The sequence below is a fragment of the Chiloscyllium plagiosum genome, unplaced genomic scaffold (genome assembly GCF_037043375.1).
Source record: "Chiloscyllium plagiosum isolate Xiang-an unplaced genomic scaffold, Cpla_swu_hap1 HiC_scaffold_3, whole genome shotgun sequence".
Classification (NCBI taxonomy): domain Eukaryota; kingdom Metazoa; phylum Chordata; class Chondrichthyes; order Orectolobiformes; family Hemiscylliidae; genus Chiloscyllium; species Chiloscyllium plagiosum.
In genome coordinates this window covers 84,003,466-84,022,018 of record NW_028270141.1, presented here as the reverse complement: position 1 = coordinate 84,022,018, position 18,553 = coordinate 84,003,466, and positions in this window count along the sequence as shown.

Here is an 18,553-nt window from a genome sequence, read left to right as displayed (position 1 = left end):
CAGGCCAGATTTCAGTCTGCAATCTGACTTGCCCAGTATTAACATCAATGAAGATCATAACAATACTATTGGCAAAGACTTCTAAAATTTCATTCTATTTAAACAATAAGATATTCCTCCCTAACTTGACCATAAATAAACTCTAGGTTTGGTGTGGAATTGTTAAAATCTCTCAAATATTAAAATTCTCAGTGTTGCTTAATCATGGTTTTCAGTGGCTATCAAATTTTGCCTACCTCAATATTTCATCTGACAAGATAAATAGCTGTAAAAATTATTTTGAGATTTTAGAGTGGCCTACTTTAGTCATATGTCAGTGATAGGTGCTAATTCCTACAGAAGACACAGTTTGAACTATTTAGTCTCCACAAGATTTTAAAAATGGACATTTACAAATGTAAAATATGAAAAATGCCTTAAATGTAATGGGGCTGTTTTTTACCTCTTTGTTTTTATTTCTTACTCATCCAGATCAATTTCACTACCACAACCTGCTTCTACAGCACAGCCACGTTCCCCCTTTCCCAAGTCAATCAACCGATCATTATATATGTTGAGGTTACAAATAGAAGGATTCTTGTGATGTCCCTGCTTTTGAACCAAAAAACCTGAGTTCAAGTCCCACCTGATCAAGAGGTGTGTTATAACACAGCCGAACCGTTGATTGAAGCATGTATACAAGTAGAGGTCAGTGAGTGCATGTTACTTGAGGAAATATAAAGAGGCTTCCAGCCAGAGGACACTGTGGAGTGTGTGGGAACAATATTTTGCTCCAAATTTTTAATTTTCATTTATAGTCGTACTTTGATAAAGTATAACATTAAGGAATTGTAAATTAGTTAATTCGCTTATTTATTTCTCAAATGAGTATAAAGAGACAGTTAATGTCTCAGGGTTCGGTGTTGTGAGGAGTTACATATACATCACGTCTCATGCTATTCCGAGTTCTGGTTTCTTCACTTACCAACAGCCAATCAGATGTTCAACATCAAACCATGTCCTCGTGATGATTCTTGGCACCATGCAAGAATATTGAATGAGCTGGAACTGTTATTACCATTCCTCTCATCTGAGTTTCCTCACTCAAAACCAAAATGTTTTGAGAAAGGAACAGTCTTCTAGGTCACACCATCATTTTCTATTCAGACAGTAATAGAGGGGCAGCCAATGGGTGGCATGCTGACTCAGTGGTTAGCACTGCTGCCTCACAGCGCCAGGGACGCAGCTTCAATTCCAGACATGGAGTTTACACATTCTCCCTATGTCTGTGTGGATATCCTCTGAGTGCACTGGTTTCCTCCCACAGTCCAAAGATGTGCAAGTTAGGTGGATTGGCCATGCTAAATTGCTCATAGTGTCCAGGGATGTGTAGGAAAATGCAGGGTCAAAGGAATAGGGTAGGGGCATGGGTCTGGGTGGGATGCTTTTCGGAGGGTCTCTGTGGACTTGCTGGGCCAAATGATCTGTTCCCACACTGTAGGGATTCTATGGAGGACCAACTTGTCAAAGGAAGAGGAATGTAAGAGGCAACCAAAATTGTAAGGGAGATTAGAAAACAGGAAAAACCAAACCGAGCAATGAGTATACCTCCAATGCAGACTGTTATCAAATAGAATAAAAAGGCTCTCTATTTGAATACACCCAGCACTAACAGCAAAATCAATGATATAATGGCACAAATAAAGCTAAATGATCATGATATAATTGCCATTACAGAAACATGGCTGCATAGCCACCAGGACTGAGAACTGAATATTCAAGGTTATTTTAAGGTACAGAAGGACAGAGAAGAAAGAAAAGGAGGTGGAGATGTACTGATAGTATGAGATGGGATAAGTCTATTAGTGAAGGAAGATCTTAGATGGGAAGAGCAACAGTAGGGAAAATGCTAGAATCTATCATAAATGACCTGATAGATGGACATTGGACAGGACTGTCCAATGAAGAGATAATGGGTAACTGAGTCTTTATTTTCGAGAGCTTTAAAGAATGAGAGGTGATCTCATCAAACATAGAAAATATCGCAAGGGACGGACAGGGTAGATGCAGGACAGATCTTTCCACTGGTTAGGGAGTCCTGAACCAGATGGTACAATTTAAAAATAAGAGGAATGTAACTTTAGATAGAGATAAGGAAAAATTATTTTACTCAGAATTTGGAAATCTCGACATCAAAGGAATGTGTAATGTATGTTTAAAATGGAAGTTGGTAGATTTTTGTTTCTCAGTGATGGAGGAGATTATGGAGATAGTGTGGGTAAAAGGCGTTAAAGTGTTCAATCAGCCATGAACATGTTAAATCACAGAGCAGGCTTGATGGGCTGAATGGCCTACTCTTGTTCCTATATTCCTAAAACAACCAGCCTTAATGTATTATTTTTCTTCTTTCATCTGTGGATAGTGATTATCGTTGCTGGTCCCCTGATTACTGGTATAGAGGAGGAGCTAACAGGCTGCAGGATGGTTTGACATATCTACAGCTACTCATTGTCTGCAACAGTTGCCTGATCTCTCTCTTCTTTACTGACACAATACCCTGCAAAGGACAGACTTGCACTGCTTGACTATCTGAATATTGTGAATCACTTGAGTCCTGCAATATACAGCAATTCTGGTCAATGCTGGTACACCACTGTTTGCAAGTTTTCCACTTGCCTGTACCCAGGTTTGACAGAGGATAAGGTGGGATAGAAAGCACTATTGCATTCAAATCTGAGGGAAAATGATTTAAACTTCAAATCATCATTTATTGCTCTAAAAATCTAAAAAGTTACTGTTGCTTCATTGAATAATAAATAAGCATAAAATAATTCATTCTTGCTGTGTCTATTCCATATATTTTCTTCTCAATGGGAAAATAATTCTAATTTTTAGTTTGAACTTTGTTAGCCAATTTAAACATGTTAATAAATGGCTTACTGAATTTCAATTGTCATGTCATTAAATGCATGTTACTGTAATATAAATCATTACTTGTTTTCAAATTAAATCGATTAACACATTTGTGATGAATCTTAAAGTAGCAAAAATGCTATTTAGTTTTATATCCATGGTGTACCTCTAACAAATTTCCTACAAATGTGGTAACATTAATTCTAAATAAATGAAAAAAATACCATTAGACTTTTTCTAATAACTAACCCAAGCGTGAAATCAAATATATACTGCTTCAGAAAGATGTTAAGTCATAGGTGACTTTGCAAACTCATCAATTGCTTTGTGAATTAATACAAATTTTCCAGCATGAGTTCAACTCTGGAGAAGGGAGAAGGAGATCAGAGGTACTGCTGTCACATCATGAATTTTTTTTCTTGAATAAACAAAAAAAGGTTTAACTGAATTTTCTCACTTAAATTCACAAAGCCCTTCAAGTGTCCAAACAATTGTATTCAGAAGTCTTCAATAGCAAGGGGAGTGTAGGAGAAAACCTTGTGCAAATCTCCATTTCTTCTCTTTTACGAAAATAAAGGTCCAGATTTTGCTGTCGTCATGACAGCAAAACTACCAGGATTCCCCATTAAACCTCCACAGAAACTGACAGCAACCTGAGGAGTTCAAACAGAATGCAGATGTGCAAAATAACATGGAAAGCAAGAAGTTGCTGGAAGTGAGTCCATGCTCCTGTATAGTAGCAGCTGTACAGCTACCTGCATCTCCCTTGCAATCATGAATTATTAACATCCACTTTAAAGCTGTTAGTCTTGTCGTAAAAAACATGAACTAAGTTACACTTGGTGAACGGAGTGCAACAATACTTTAACTCGACCACATTGGTTTCCCTGATAACGAATGCTTGGGGTCTAGTGTGCCTTCCCCTCACTCTGCTTCAGTGCAATAGTGTACAGACTTCATAATTACTGTAAAGACTGTCACTGGGTCTGAAATGTTATCATTGTGATTCTTCTACAACATTTTTAAACTTTTTCCACAGAGTGGAAGGGGAGGGGTGCTTCTCAATTTTCATTCAGGTGAGCACAGATGAGCAAATTTCAGAAAGATAAAATTTGGCACAACAGTAAATGTGAATTTCAGAAAAACACAAATAATTGCAAAGCAATAATGAATCAGTTACATGAGTAAATAATATATCAAAATGGCCATTAAAAGTGCCAACCCGCAGAGGTGATGAATGAAACCATTTCTCATCTTTGCACTGAAGCAGAGTGAGGGGAAGGCACACTAGACCCCAAGCATTCGTTATCAGGGAAACCAATGTGGTCGAGTTAAAGTATTGGGTTTAATTAGCATTGACTGGGCTGCCTCTCACACCTTGTCCCTTCTTCCTTCCCACATACATGATTATTCTCCATCGCTCCCTCATGTATGCTCGCTCCCTGTCCCTTCCTCCTATTCACACCCGCTAACTCCCCATCCTCTCCATGCATTGACCCTCACAGGTCCTTTAACCAACGCTCATAGTACCTTCCAACCACACACTCTCTTTCTCTCTCCTTCATGCCGTCTCTCCCTCTCACATGAACATGATCTTTCCTTTGTACGTATTCATCCTCTCCCTTCCTCCCACCCTCACACAGTCCTTTGTCTCCCTCCGACACTTTCTCTATCTTTCCCTCCTTCCCTCATGCACTCTTTCATCCCTCTTACATTCTTTCTTCCTTATTCGTGCATATGCTCTCTCCCTCTTTCCCTCACACACTCTTTCCCATGCACTCTCATTCTTTCTCCATCTCTCCTCCCGCTTAGGCATTCTCTCTCCCTTTGTCTCTCTCATTCACAGACTCATTCCTTCACTCAGCACTTTCCCCTTGAACCATGATAAATATGCGGTGGATTGAGAGATGAGCTTTCATGCTACCTTAGCTCACATGCCTTATGGCCTGGTCTGTTTGACCAAGCAGATGGATGAGCAGGCATGCTCACTCATGCCGCATATGCTGTTCATGGCCTCCTTGGCGTGTGTCACCATCTTGTACAACATCAGCAGCCAGGCAGTTATGAGGACTCATGGAAACTAACAAGACATCAGTCACATTCTTACGGTTACTGGCATGCAGGCGGCAGGAAGAACACAGCAAGTCAGACACCATTAGGAGATAGTGAAGTCGACGTTTCTGGTGTAACCTTTCTTCAGGACTCATCCAATCACAGGATATTTTTCTCCTGTATTGGCTGCTGACTATCTCACTGCTCAGTTAACAGAGTAGATATGGAGGTAAAACAACTTATGATTGAACACACAGCTCTACAGCAACTTTCCAAACTGCTTCATCTATTGTTCTATGTGTGACAGAAAGGGCCTAGCAGGCTGGGTGGACACATTATATTCTATTCAAAAAGACAACTCTACATCAATGAACAATTCCATGAAATTTTTAAAAACAGAATTTTGATTTCTTTTCTTAACAGATTGGTTATATGTATATGCCAACTTTTATCATTTTATATCCATACATTCATGCTCCTCTCTGAAAATGTAAATTACAAATGAATAATTTTACATATTTTTAATTACCGCGGACACTTTCAACTTGCAAATCCGAATTGCCTTTCTTAAAGGAAGGCTGACACATCCAAAAATGGCAATAGATGCAAATTAAATGGCTGTCCAGAGGACAAGACCATGGAATGTCACATCTAAGGATGTAAAGGGAACTTCAAACAACAACTTTACATGGGTAAAAAGGTGGGGGAAAGAGGCAAGTTAAAACAGATTAGTGTTTGACCCGTCAATACAAAGATAAGAAGCATCTTACTGCATGCTCAACAGCAAGGAATGACCTGTAGATTATATCTCAAACTTCAGGCAGATTTTGTGTTTGCTCCTTTGAAGAATACACAGAGGCAGGAGCTAGAAAAGCATTTTCAAATTTGCTGACATGTGCCAGTGGAAATGAGCCTTCTTGTGTATTCCAACATTAATTCAAGGGTTAACATGCTGTGAAGGTCACAGTTAAAGATTGAGAAATTAGCCAGCTAGCAGTTAGACAAAGGATAATGGCAACAAAGTAATTCTCTCTCATTCTGAATGGTAGAATTCGATCCCTGGCAAAAGAAACTAGAATTACAGAATCTCAAGCATCCTGCAAAATTAAGGATCATGAAATTGACTGTTCGGCTATCAACATTAACTAGCAGCAACCTTCAGTGCAGCAGCTGCCACATTCATCCGACTCCTCTTCATAAACAATACAAAAATATTAAATTTGCTTTTATTTAATGTCTGCTTGTTGTCAGGTGACTCATGACCTCCAGGATTGTAATAGAAGTATTGAGTTACTTTCATAAGTATGGATGAAAACAGGAATTGTGGAAGCCAAGTTTAAACTCTTCAATTGCATCCTGCAGAGCTGCAACAGACATTATTTGTGCAGCCAGGTCTGAGACAATCAAATCCCCATTGAAACCACGCAGATGTCAACCTCCCTGGCCAGGTGCTAACGACCATATTGTTTCGGAATTGTTCATACCTCCAGCGAGGAGAAAGTGAGGACGGCAGATGCTGGAGATCAGAGCTGAAAAATGGGTTGCTGGAAAAGTGCAGCAGGTCAGGCAGATCCAAGGAATAGGAGAATTGATGTTTCAGGCATAAGCCCTTCTTCAGATTCCTGAAGAAGGGCTTATATCCGAAACGTCGATTCTCCTATTCCTTGGATGCTGCCTGACCTGCTGCACTTTTCCAGCAACTCATTTTTCAGCATACCTCCAGTGAGCCTGCTCTGTTAGAAGAATGCTACACAGATTTGGTGGCAGCCAGCTCAGTAGGAGGCCAGAGGCATAGCATGAGCTGAAAATGTGTTGCTGGAAAAGCGCAGCAGGTCAGGCAGCATCCAAGGAGCAGGAGAATCGACGTTTTGGGCATGAGCCCTTCTTCAGGAATGCCTCTCCAGAGGCATAGCATGACAAGGACAGCAATTGACATTTGAAGGTTCAAAACCATAGTCAATAAGTGTGGTGCTGGAAAAGCACAGCCGGTCAGGCAGCATCTGAGGAGCAGGAGAACTGCCGTTTTGAGCAAAAGCTCTTCATCAGGAATGTTCCTGATGAAGAGTTTATGCTCGAAACGGCAGTTCTCCTGCTCCTCAGATGCTGCCTGATCATTTGTGCTTTTCCAGCACCATACTTATTGACACTGATCTCAAGCGTCTGCAGTCCTCACTTTCTCCAAGTACAAAACCATGTTCTATAAATTCCAACCACAAAAAGTCATCATCTCTTTGGATTTTCCTGGCCCTGACAATACTATTATTAGATACAGGCCTCAGAATCTTAGAAAAGTGCACCAAGAGGAGGATAAAAGGTGCAATCTGGAGCTCAAGCTTGCTCTACGTTTTGCACCTTCTTCAACACCATCACCAGAGAGTCCACCTCCGTCAGATGATCAAAAACCAGAAGCAGCACTACACAAGAGGGGAAACAGATCTTGAAACATCAGACAACCTTCAAAGACTGAGGAACAGTCTGTCCCAGCTCTATTGTACTGATATGACCAGACCTTTCAGACAAACAGTTCAAATATGGCAGTAGGGATTTGTGGATATGTTACTTGTAGCCCAAGAAGGTCACTTGAGGTGCCTGGAACATACATTTTTCCCTTCTAAGTTATGCGCCTGCCTGGGAGAAATATCTAAGGGCCATGTCCAAATGTTCTCACTGCTCCTTATTGGTCTTCCCTGTTTTTAGCACATCATCGAGATAGAAGGCAACCTGGGGTACTGAAAAATTGCACAAGCTGATGATATCACAAATAGCAGTCTTGTACATTTGTACAAACCCTTATGGGTATTAATTGCAGCATACTTCTGGGAATCCTCATTTAACCGTATTTGCAAGTATATGAGCCTCACTTCACCTTCATGAAGGATAGCCACCCCCCCCCCCCCCCCCGGCCAGTTTGTGCATAAATCTTCTAGACGAGGAATTGGATATTTATTCAGCTGCAAAAAACAGTCTATTGTTTGTTTAAAATCTCCACAAAGGTGAAGCGACTTGTCAGGCTTCACAATCCATATGACTGGTACTACCCATTGCACAAACTGCACTTTGCTTGCCACCCTTCTGATTTCTGCCTCTGTGCTTGTCCATGATGCCAATGCACTGGGTGGACCTTGCAGAATCATGGAATTGCTTCCTGGTCAACATGCTTGGCTCCTTTGTTAGTCCCTAGACCTTCCTGAAAGACTTCTGGGTATTTAATTAGGACTTCACTCATCTTACCATTTTCTAATCAAAAAATGTTGAGCCATTCTAGGTGAATCCTTCTCAACCAATTTCACTCCATCAAGCCTGGGCCTGAACCTTTTACTACAGTCAGTGGTAACTGAACCAACTGCTTCATGTAAGAGACCAGAACTGACGTTACCCTTAATCTGTAAAAGCTCCCCCAGTATGGGTTTTCAGTTCAGCCGCAGTCTTGCACTAACTTCAGGGTTGGAGTTTAGAGTAAATTTTGTTTCAAACAGGTTCGGCATTTACTGAAACAGCTGCATCAGTATCGACCTCCATGAGAACTGGTGACCATTTAACCAAATCTTTATTTTGATTGGTCTGATTTGGATGTTGGAAAGCAATTTAACTTCCAAACCAGATGTAGGTGGACTTTCCAGAGTGTGCAGTCTCCTGGATACCGGCCTATGAGTTCTCTTACTCCAATTATGTCCAGCAGGACTCCTTTGATATCTTGAGTCCACGTATTGGCAGTAACTACAATGGCCCGGCTCCTGAAGAAAATTTTAACCATTTGACCGAGGCTTGGCTTTGTTTTGGGGATTTTGCTTTGTGGGCTGACCAAAAGTCCCTCTGTTCAAGATATATCTTACATGAGGCTCTGCAATTGCCTTTATTCAAGTGGTGTTCTTCAAGCTCAGTCCGACAGGCAAGGGTGTCCACTTGCATCGGAATACCCTGCAAGTCATATGCTCCACTGGCTGTATTTTCTAATGATAAAGCCAGTTGTATGGCCTGTTTGAAGTCCAGTTGAACTTCACATACCAAATGATCTCTCAGCATCTCACCAGGGTTAAAAAAAAGTCACATTTCTCAGCCAGTCATCTTAACCTAAACAAAAATCTTGATACGAATCCTCCTGGTTTTTGAATTAGAGTAAAACTGATAGCATCTCAGAATTAGAGAAGGCTTGGGGTCATTATATACCTGAAGTAAATCCATCAGCCTTTGAAAGGTTTTTATATCTGGAGACTCAGGAAAAGATAGGCTCCTACTAGTCGAAAAAGCTGCAGGTCGACATACAATCAGGGGAATTACCTGTTGATTTCCATCAGTCCCAATGTCATTTGCCTGGACAAAGTAATGCATTTTTTCCACATACTGGGCCCAGTCTACTTTGGCAGGATTGAACAAGTCAAGCTTGCCACATAACGCCATGATGCCAGAAATGCTTACCCTAGCTCAAAGGTGACTGCTATGAATGTGCCTTTCTGTCATTGCCACTGAAATAACTCCACAGAGACCAGTATCCCATCACCAAGTAACCCTTTATTTACACATGGAGCGTACTTGACACTGATCCAGCTCCCTCAGAGCCAGCCCTCAGAGTGAACAGAATGTCTGACACTCCTGTTTATGTCTGTCAGCCAAGACTCCCTGCTTGGGCCAGCTTAACAGCCTCAATCAGGGAACTCATATTCACTGCACCTACATAAATAGATTGCACTTGAGAAATAAATATTTGTTAGAAATAGTTTGTGACCAGTCGCTTATACATGACATAAGACTTCAATGCATTCATAACATTGTCCCGAATCATTGTGCTGGCATGATCTAAACTGTATATTCCCGGTTGTTGCTTCTCAAAGTATCTGTTGTATTTATTTAGGTTGTGTCCTTGATGAGACAATAAAGAAGGATTTGAAATTGATGTCCCCTGGAGATGTCTCAGATAAATCCAGGAACTTGGTAAGCAGCAATGATTTGCACACTGACTGCCAGTGAAAGTCATGCACAAGGATCCTCAGCTACAACCTCCTTCCACCAGGTTTTGTGCTTCCACTCAGCAGCCAGGTGGTCAGACGAGCTGTCTTATGGCCAAGATTTGGGAAGGAATTATTGAAATCAGTTTCTGCTTTGCTGGATTCTTTAGTTGCCACCATTTCTGATCAAACCTTTCCACTCCCTCTGTAAATTGAGCTTCAAACAGAGTGGAAGGTGTTCTCTGTTTGACTATTGACAAAACTTGAAATGCAAGAGCTGTATGAGAGTGCTTTCTACAGGTATGATACATTGCAAAAAGCATTAAAACTTTTATAATGAATTGAATCATTTTTATTTTTGACTAAGTCTGAGGTGTCAAAGAGTGTGGTGCCCAAAAAGCACAGCCAGTCACGCAGCATCTAAGGAGCAGGAGAGTTGACTTTTCACACAGAGACTCCTGATCAGGAATGAGGGGTTGGACAAAGGAGCTGAGAAATAAATAGGACAGGGTGGGGTTGGGGGGCAGGTAGCTGGGAATGCAATAGGTAGATGATGGTCAGGGTGAAGGTGATAGGTCGGAGAGGAGGGTGGAGCGAATAGGTGGGAAGGAAGATGGCCAGGTGGGACAGGTCAAGAGGGCGGTGCTGAGTTGGAAGGTTGGATCTGGAGTAAGGTGGAGGGAGGGGCAATGAGGAAATTGGTGCAATCCACATGGATCCCATGTGATTAGAGGATCCAAAGGCAGAAGATGAGACATTCTTCCTCCAGGCGTTAGGTAGCTATAGTTTGACAGTAGAGGAGACCCAGGACTTGCGTATCTTTGGCAGAGTGGGAGGGGGATTTGAAGAGTTCGGCCATATAATGGTGAGGTTGTTTAGTGCAAGCGATGTTCTCTGAAACATTTCTCAAGTTGGTGTCCTGTCTCCCCACATCAAGAGCAATGGACACAGTAGATGATGTGTGTGGAGTACAGATAAATCCCTGTCAGATGTGGAAGGATCCTTTGGGGCCTTGGATGGAGATGAGGGAGACGGTGTGGGCGCAGGTTTTACACGGTGACAAGCGAAGATGCTGGGAGTGGGGTGAGGGTTGGTGGGGGGTGTGGACCTAACAAGGGAGTCGCGAAGGGAATGGTCTGTCCGGAACACAGATATGGTGGTGGGGTCTGTCTGTAGGTGGTGGAAATGACTGACTATGATGCAATGTATCCGGAAGTCAGTGGGGTGGAAGGTGATGAAGGGAGGCGTCTGTCCTTGTTATGATTGGAGGGGTGGGGTTCAAGGGTGGAGGTGCGTGAAGTGGAGGTGATGCGCTGGAGGGCATCATCAACCGCGTGGAAGGGGAAATTGCGGTCTTTGAAGGAGGAGGCATTCTGGGATGTTCAATGGTGGAATTGGTCCACCTGGGAACAGATGAGGCAGAGGTGGAGGAATTGGGAATAAGGGATAGTGTTTTTATAGGAGGCAGGGTGGGAGGAGGAGTAGTCCAGGTAGCTGTGAGAGTCAGTGGGTTTGTAATGGATGTCCGTGTTGAGTCGGTTGCTGGAAATGGAGATGAGAATGGTCCAGGAAGAGGAGGGAGGTGTCTTAGATGGTCCAAATGAACTTCAGGTTGGGGTGGATGGTATTCATGAAGTTGATAGATTGTTCACCATCCTCGTGGGAATATGTGGTGGCACCAATATAATCACGATGTAGCTGAGAAAAAAGTGGAAAATGGTGCCAGTGTAGCTGCGGAAGATGGACCGTTTCACATACCCACCAAAGAGGCAGACATAGCTGGGGCCCATCCAGATGCCCATGGCTACCCCTTTGGTCTGGAGGAAATGGGAGCATTTGAAGGAAAAATTGTTGAGGATCTGATTCAGCCAATCAGATGAGTGTGTCAGTGGAAGGGTACTGGTTGGGCAGGAGAGGAGGAAATGGAGTACCAGTTGGGTCGATCTGAGGTGTGTTGAAATTTTTTAGAGGGTTTTTCCCCACGAGGTCTAATGAGATTTTTAATTGTATTTTACTAAACCCCACCTAGCTACCACTCTCCTGTGGAATTCCTCACATTTGATTCTAACCCCATTGTTCCTGGAATAGCTTAGCACTGCTGGCATATCCCAAAATTACCTAGCATCTGTGGTACTGGCACTATCTTGAAAAGGTAGTTGTGCACCCAGGCAAACACTGTCAGTCTGGAACTGTCCTGCACAGTTCCTGGTATTTGCTGGAGACATGGCAGACAATACACATCTGTCACCCTGCTTTGTGGCAGATAATTCCTCTTATCCAAGGGCCAGCAGGGTAGCCCATGAGACCATGTCAGACTGGTCCACGACTGCTTCCCATTTCAGTACAGTCTCAGCCATCTTGAACAATGCACAACAATATAGGAAGAAATGTCAATTACCTTCTCCACTTCATCAGGGCACATGCCAATAACTTCTCTCTTATACCATACACTTAGTCTACCACTGCTGCTGTACCCGCCACCCATCAAGACTTCATTGTCAGATACCAATGAATGTAAATGTGGGTTGCCTATCACTTATGCTAATGGAACATATACTGAGATGTTGACACCTGGTATCAAACCTGGAGGTCCTTTGAAGCTGCACCAAACTGAAATCCCCAGGTATCTGCTCTGACTTCCATGTTGAGAATTCTCAATGACTGGCTCATTGGGAGAATTAAATATGATAGGAATCTGAATATTAATGAGGCAGGTTGTAACATGACTAAAGCATTTAACAAGTTATAAATCATAAGGTTTCATCATTAAAGAAAATAAGCAATAATTATAACACCCTTAACTTTAACAAGATCAGAAAAAAGAAAGAATTTCTAAATGACTGCCATACAAATTGAACCAAACCCTTTCAAAACTCCCAAATGCCCACGTACACAACCAAATTAAGACAGACAAAAGACAAATCCTATAACCCATTTGCTGTGAGGAAATAACATGCACAAGGAAATCCAAATTCTGAAGATCAAAAGTCCAGACCACAATGTGTAAAGGTATTTTCACACTGTCATTTTGATTTTAGCAATGATGAAATGCCGTCATTTGTAAATTGATGATTGTTCATTATTTGGTCATTGATCAAGTGGACTTAATTTTTTTTCATTTAACATTTTGGATTTTCTGTTGTATCAAGAGAGAGAGAGGGAAAGAGAGAGAGAGAGAGATTTCTGCAAGCTCTCAAAGTTTCTTTTACTTGTTATTGGCACTTAAAGCTTTTGCACATTCTGAAGCTCAATCAGATGGCTGTTTTAGGCAGAATTTCCTTATCTTGAAGTATTGTTGGTGCCCTCAGTCTTGATTTTTTTTGTCCTACTGATTCAAAAACCAACTTTGTATCATACAGCTCAACAGCATGAGGAACAATTGGTTATAGCAATCCAATTTCTATTTTAGTTTGTAGTTCAGAATGATTAAAAATATACAGATCTTCCAGACCCCCAGCTTTAATGAAAATTAAATGCCATTTTAAAATACATTTCATTGTCAGATCAACACAACACCTACACAACACAAAAGAAAACTCATCCTGTTTCAATCTTCAGATAGCATGTAAACATTTCATTCTCATTTACTTCCCATTTTCTTACACTATTTTACACAGACACATTCTTGCTAATGTGTCTGTTATTACAATATCTTTTCCAACAATGTGAACAATTTTTACATTGAATGGTTAAATCAATAAGCACTTTTAGAACAATCGTGCATTTCAAGTCTTTAATTTCACTACAAAAGCTAATGGATGATGGTCAGTCATGTTACTTTGCAACCGTAATTAACATTGACTTCAAAATATTGAATATCCAACAATAATCCCAAAATTATCTTTTCCACTGGAGAGCACTTTTTTTTGTGATATTGGTTTAACTTCATTGTAAAGAACTGACTGGTGTCTATATTCATGATTCATCATCCTCCAATTAGGTTACATCTATCCTAAAATCACTAACCTTAATTACCATCTTATCAGGTTTTGTAAGATCGGGAACAACAAATTAATATTTCCTTCAGCTTCCCTAAGGCTTCTTGGCATTCTTCTGATCATATCACCTTTGTCTGTTTCTTGTTGCTAGTCTGTTAAAGGTACAACTATTGTATTGACGTTAGGCATGACTTTCTAATATAATTCACATAGTCCAAACATCTCATGATTCCTTGACCAGGATTAGAAATGGGGAATTTGATCAGGGCCTTCACTTTTGCTGCTCCCGACAATATTGCATCTTGCTCTATGATATGTCCTCGGTGAGTTTATTGTTCTGTAATCTGGTAAGAATCTAGCTGACCCAGCTTGTTTAGAGATGAACATCACAGCGATCCTCATTTGATTTACATTGTGGTATCCTTACAAACTCTTACAAACTTACAATTTAATTTCAGTGACCATTCTATACATGTGAGGCTAGAGTCTATGTAAGCATTTCTATTATTGAAATGGATGGAGCTGTCAGGAGAACTCTCCTTCTGGGATTCTGTTGCCAGGTGTAACACCCATGTACCTGCCTGGTGAAGCTGACCAAAATCAGACACAGATGTTCTTGGCCAGCGTGACTCAGTATTGTGCATCAAAGTTAATTTATGATCCATGACAACAGACAGATGTATGAATTCTCATTTAGTTTTTTTTTTAATTCAGTGTTTATGAACATATGATGATATAGCATGTGATATAGCACCTCTTCATTGTGAAAGGAAACCTAAAGTTGAAGAACATAGCTCTACTTTGAAGTTTGGTTCAAATGTTAAAATTCTTTTCAACTTATTATATTGAGACTATGCATGGTTACGGTTTTGTGCACAGACATATTTGATTGTCAAGTTACCCTTTTGTTAAGGGAATCGTTGATCTCATGAAAGGAAGCCATCTCTGACTTTTAGGTGAAATTCAGAAATCTTAAGAGAGACTGAAGTTTCCAATGATAAACAATCATAACATAAGATCAAGCAAAATAAAACACAAAAGATGATGAAGGAAATTTGAAAATTAAAATGTTTCAATTCATTGTGTGATTGTTTTATTTCTCTTTTGTGAAGTAAACTTAATCTGGTGCAATATATAACTTGCCATTTCTTTGTAACGTCAAAGCTTCATGTGCTCATCATTGAGAATGATGTTTAATGTATCAGACAGTACCAAAGGGCGGATGTTGTATACACAGGCATGTAAAAGGGAAATAGATCTTGACTGTCACGGTTCACTCTCACAGCTCCAATTTCTCATACATTATTCCTTTTTAATATTGTTAGGAGCCAATAATTCTTGAGGGAGAAGTGACAGAAATCGCTGATCCAGAAAGTGATGTGACAAACATGCAACGCACAATACCGAAGCAACTCAAGCCTGTAATTAATTTCTATCTTTAAATACCCATCAATAACAATTTGTTGGATGTATGTGACATGTTGACACTTCTGACACAAGGTGTAGTGTTTGTAGTTTGTTTTTGAAGCTATAGAGTAATTCATTTTCAATCAAAGTTTCACATTATTTCAGAACAGTAAAGGGAAATGTAATGTTCCTGATACATTTTCTTTTTCATTAAATTAAAAAATAAAATTTTAACCGGTTTTCTTCCAAATTAATCTCATTTTTCTCTATTGTGTATTTAATAGCTTTCTTTAAGTTTTGGAATTTTTATTTAATCCCTGTATTCGAACTATGGAATATCCATGGAACCTGTATTTCCATTTAATAAATTCTTCCATTAACATAACTTCACTAAACTCTCTTTTTTTGTTCCTCTAAGCTGCAAATATTTCATTCCGCATGTACTTTCAACTCCTGACACTATCACTGTTCTGTAATAAAGATTTGTGACAAAATGCCCTCAATCTTCATCCAGTACTCAACCTATTGCATTTCTTCCACAATATTCCTTTCCTCTTACACTGCTGAATATTAAAAGCAAAACCTGCTTGCATTTAATTGCTAATTGCTATTTCACTACTTATTTAATCTTGCTTCCAATGCCTTTCACCACAATAGTATTCCAATTTAGCCTTAGGATTTTTCAATTTGAAAAAAGTTGAATGAATATCAAAACATTTTTGAGAAACTACAAGTCGTTATTAGACGCTATGTGACATGTGCACTGCAATAATAACCTATCTGTAGCCTACTGAATAAGTTTCTCTGCAATTACTCATATTTCATTTTAGATTCTGTTTTCCACTTCAGGTTAGCAAGTGGTTTCTACCTCTAGTATGCATTTAATTTGACTGCACATCTTCATTCCTATTTCCTAAAATGTGAAATTTTCAATGTGATTGTTGTATGTAAGCTTAGCTGCACAAACTCACAGATGTGTGTTTAAGGGCCAAATCAGAAAAGTAATAAATTTGTAAATCATAGGCTCATAGATAACTTAGTGCACATGGAGGTAATTTCAATATATTTACCATTACCAGTGTTTGCTTCACCCTGGTGATACCCATTGCCATTTTCCGGTATTTGCTTCAGAGCCTTTAATATTGTTCTTTGCTTTGAATATTAATCCAACTTCTCTTAAACATCTTGACTGAATTAATTCCAATAGTCTATTTACTCTATATTTGAATAACACTTTGATTGAAAACTTCCTCTCTGTGCTGTTACTATTTGTTCTACATTTACATCCCCTTCACTGATGAACAGAGGTAATCTTTCACTTTGTAGATTCTCAAGCCTTTAAATAAATTTGAATATTTTATTTGATCACCCTTCATCTTTTCTGTTTCAATAAATTCAGCTCTGATTTTTCCATTTCTTTCATCCTTTATCATCCTGGTCAACCTACATTATGCACCTTCATTGACACTATCATCTTTTCTAAATTGAGGGACCAAAAAATTACAAAGCTTTATGTTTTCTAATGTTGTGGATGTATTTTTCATGCCACCTTTAAAAAAGTCACCTTCATTTTATCACTTCAGTGAGTATTTTATTTTCAAATATGTACTTCCATTATTTGTGTTCTTGTCAAAGTACCATTTCATTTAATTGAACCATGTTTGCCTATATCTGCACAATACCCCAACCAATCAGTCTCCCGTTATGTTTCTTACAGTTTGCTGCATCATATTTTATTTTCAAATCATGCACAGAACACAAAATTTCTCTAGGGTACATCAGAAAGATCCATACTATCAACCTGCGTAAGGTTAATTTACTCTGATGTGCTGTTTTCTACTCGATAGACAGCCCTGTTTCAGTTGGCATCTCTTTACCTTCATGGACCTTAATCTTAAGCGGGTTCCTTATGTGGCACTTTGTCACATATCTTTTGAAAGCTGAGAATCAGTAGAATAATACAACATAGAAAGAGGTCATTTGTCTCTCTACAAATATCCTGGCTTTTTGAAAGGATTATCTGACTAGTCTCACTCCTCTGCTCTTTCCCCATAATGTAGCATTTCTTTCCGTTTTGAGTACTTGTGCAGTTTCTTCAATAAAGTTAGTACTGAATCGACTTCCACCACTCATTTATGAAAATTTCACTTTAGAATTCTGAGATCAATGTCCCTGATTAGGTCATACCTTTCAAAGTCATTATTAATTTTATTCATTCGTATTGCCTCTTAACAGATTTCCTGCAGTCTGTGTAAATCTAATGTTTCCCTGTTTTATCTTCTATTTCTTATTTTGAACAGAGGTATGACATCTATGAGGATGAAATCTTCCCTCCAGCCACACCCCCCCACCCCCCATTTATCTCACCACTCCCTCGTCTCACAGCCTCATTCCTGATGAAGAGCTTTTGCCTGAAACGTTGATTTTCCTGCTCCTCGGATGCTGCCTGACCTGCTGTGTTTTTCCAGCACCACACTCTCGACTCTTTTCTGAGAAATGACTGCAATACCAGCATTGACGAATGTTCCCCACGAAACTGCAGGGACACAGAGAATTGCCAGCTATCTGTGTTGTTTCATTCTCACAAGCACTTAACTGCTTTGCCACCATATAATATCAAGCAGAGGCAGCCATATTCCTGCTTTTTTACATGACCAACCAGCCCCTTGACTGAAACTGCATTCCTTTGTGTCTGATAATTGCTCACTATTAATTTTAAAGTTATGAAACTTTTGATAATGACTGTTTGTTAATGATAATTATATCTATTGCTTCACAATTTCTCTTTAATTCTCTGTTGTAAATGTAGAGTTAAAATAGTGGTTAAGTAGCTCTTACTTTCTTGAATTCACAGTTGTCCATTTGTCAATCTTAGTTCACCAATGGCATAATCTTTTCTTCAGGCTTTTGATGTGCTTCAAAAAAAATGTTGTCACCTTTTATACCAACTGTCATTATTACTCATAATCTCTGTTAAATTAATACTATTCTTTCTGCTGGACTCAAGGGTTGGGATCTGTTTCAATTCTCCTAGTGTGTGGTGAGAGTAACTGGAGAGCAACTCTCCAGCTCAGGTTTATCCAGCCGCACAAAATATCAGTCAATTTCTTCATGCCTTATTCAATAATACCACTCTGGCTTGTTTATTTTTATTTTCAATATGCACTCCTGACTTTATGAGTCTGAAGCTTGGACCCCGATATATACTAACTGAATGCAATCAGCAATTGAATACATTGCTATTTGCTTTGCATCCATTATATGATTTTCCTGTGCCAACAAATTATCCACCACATGATCCTGAACTGCTTTTCTCTGCAA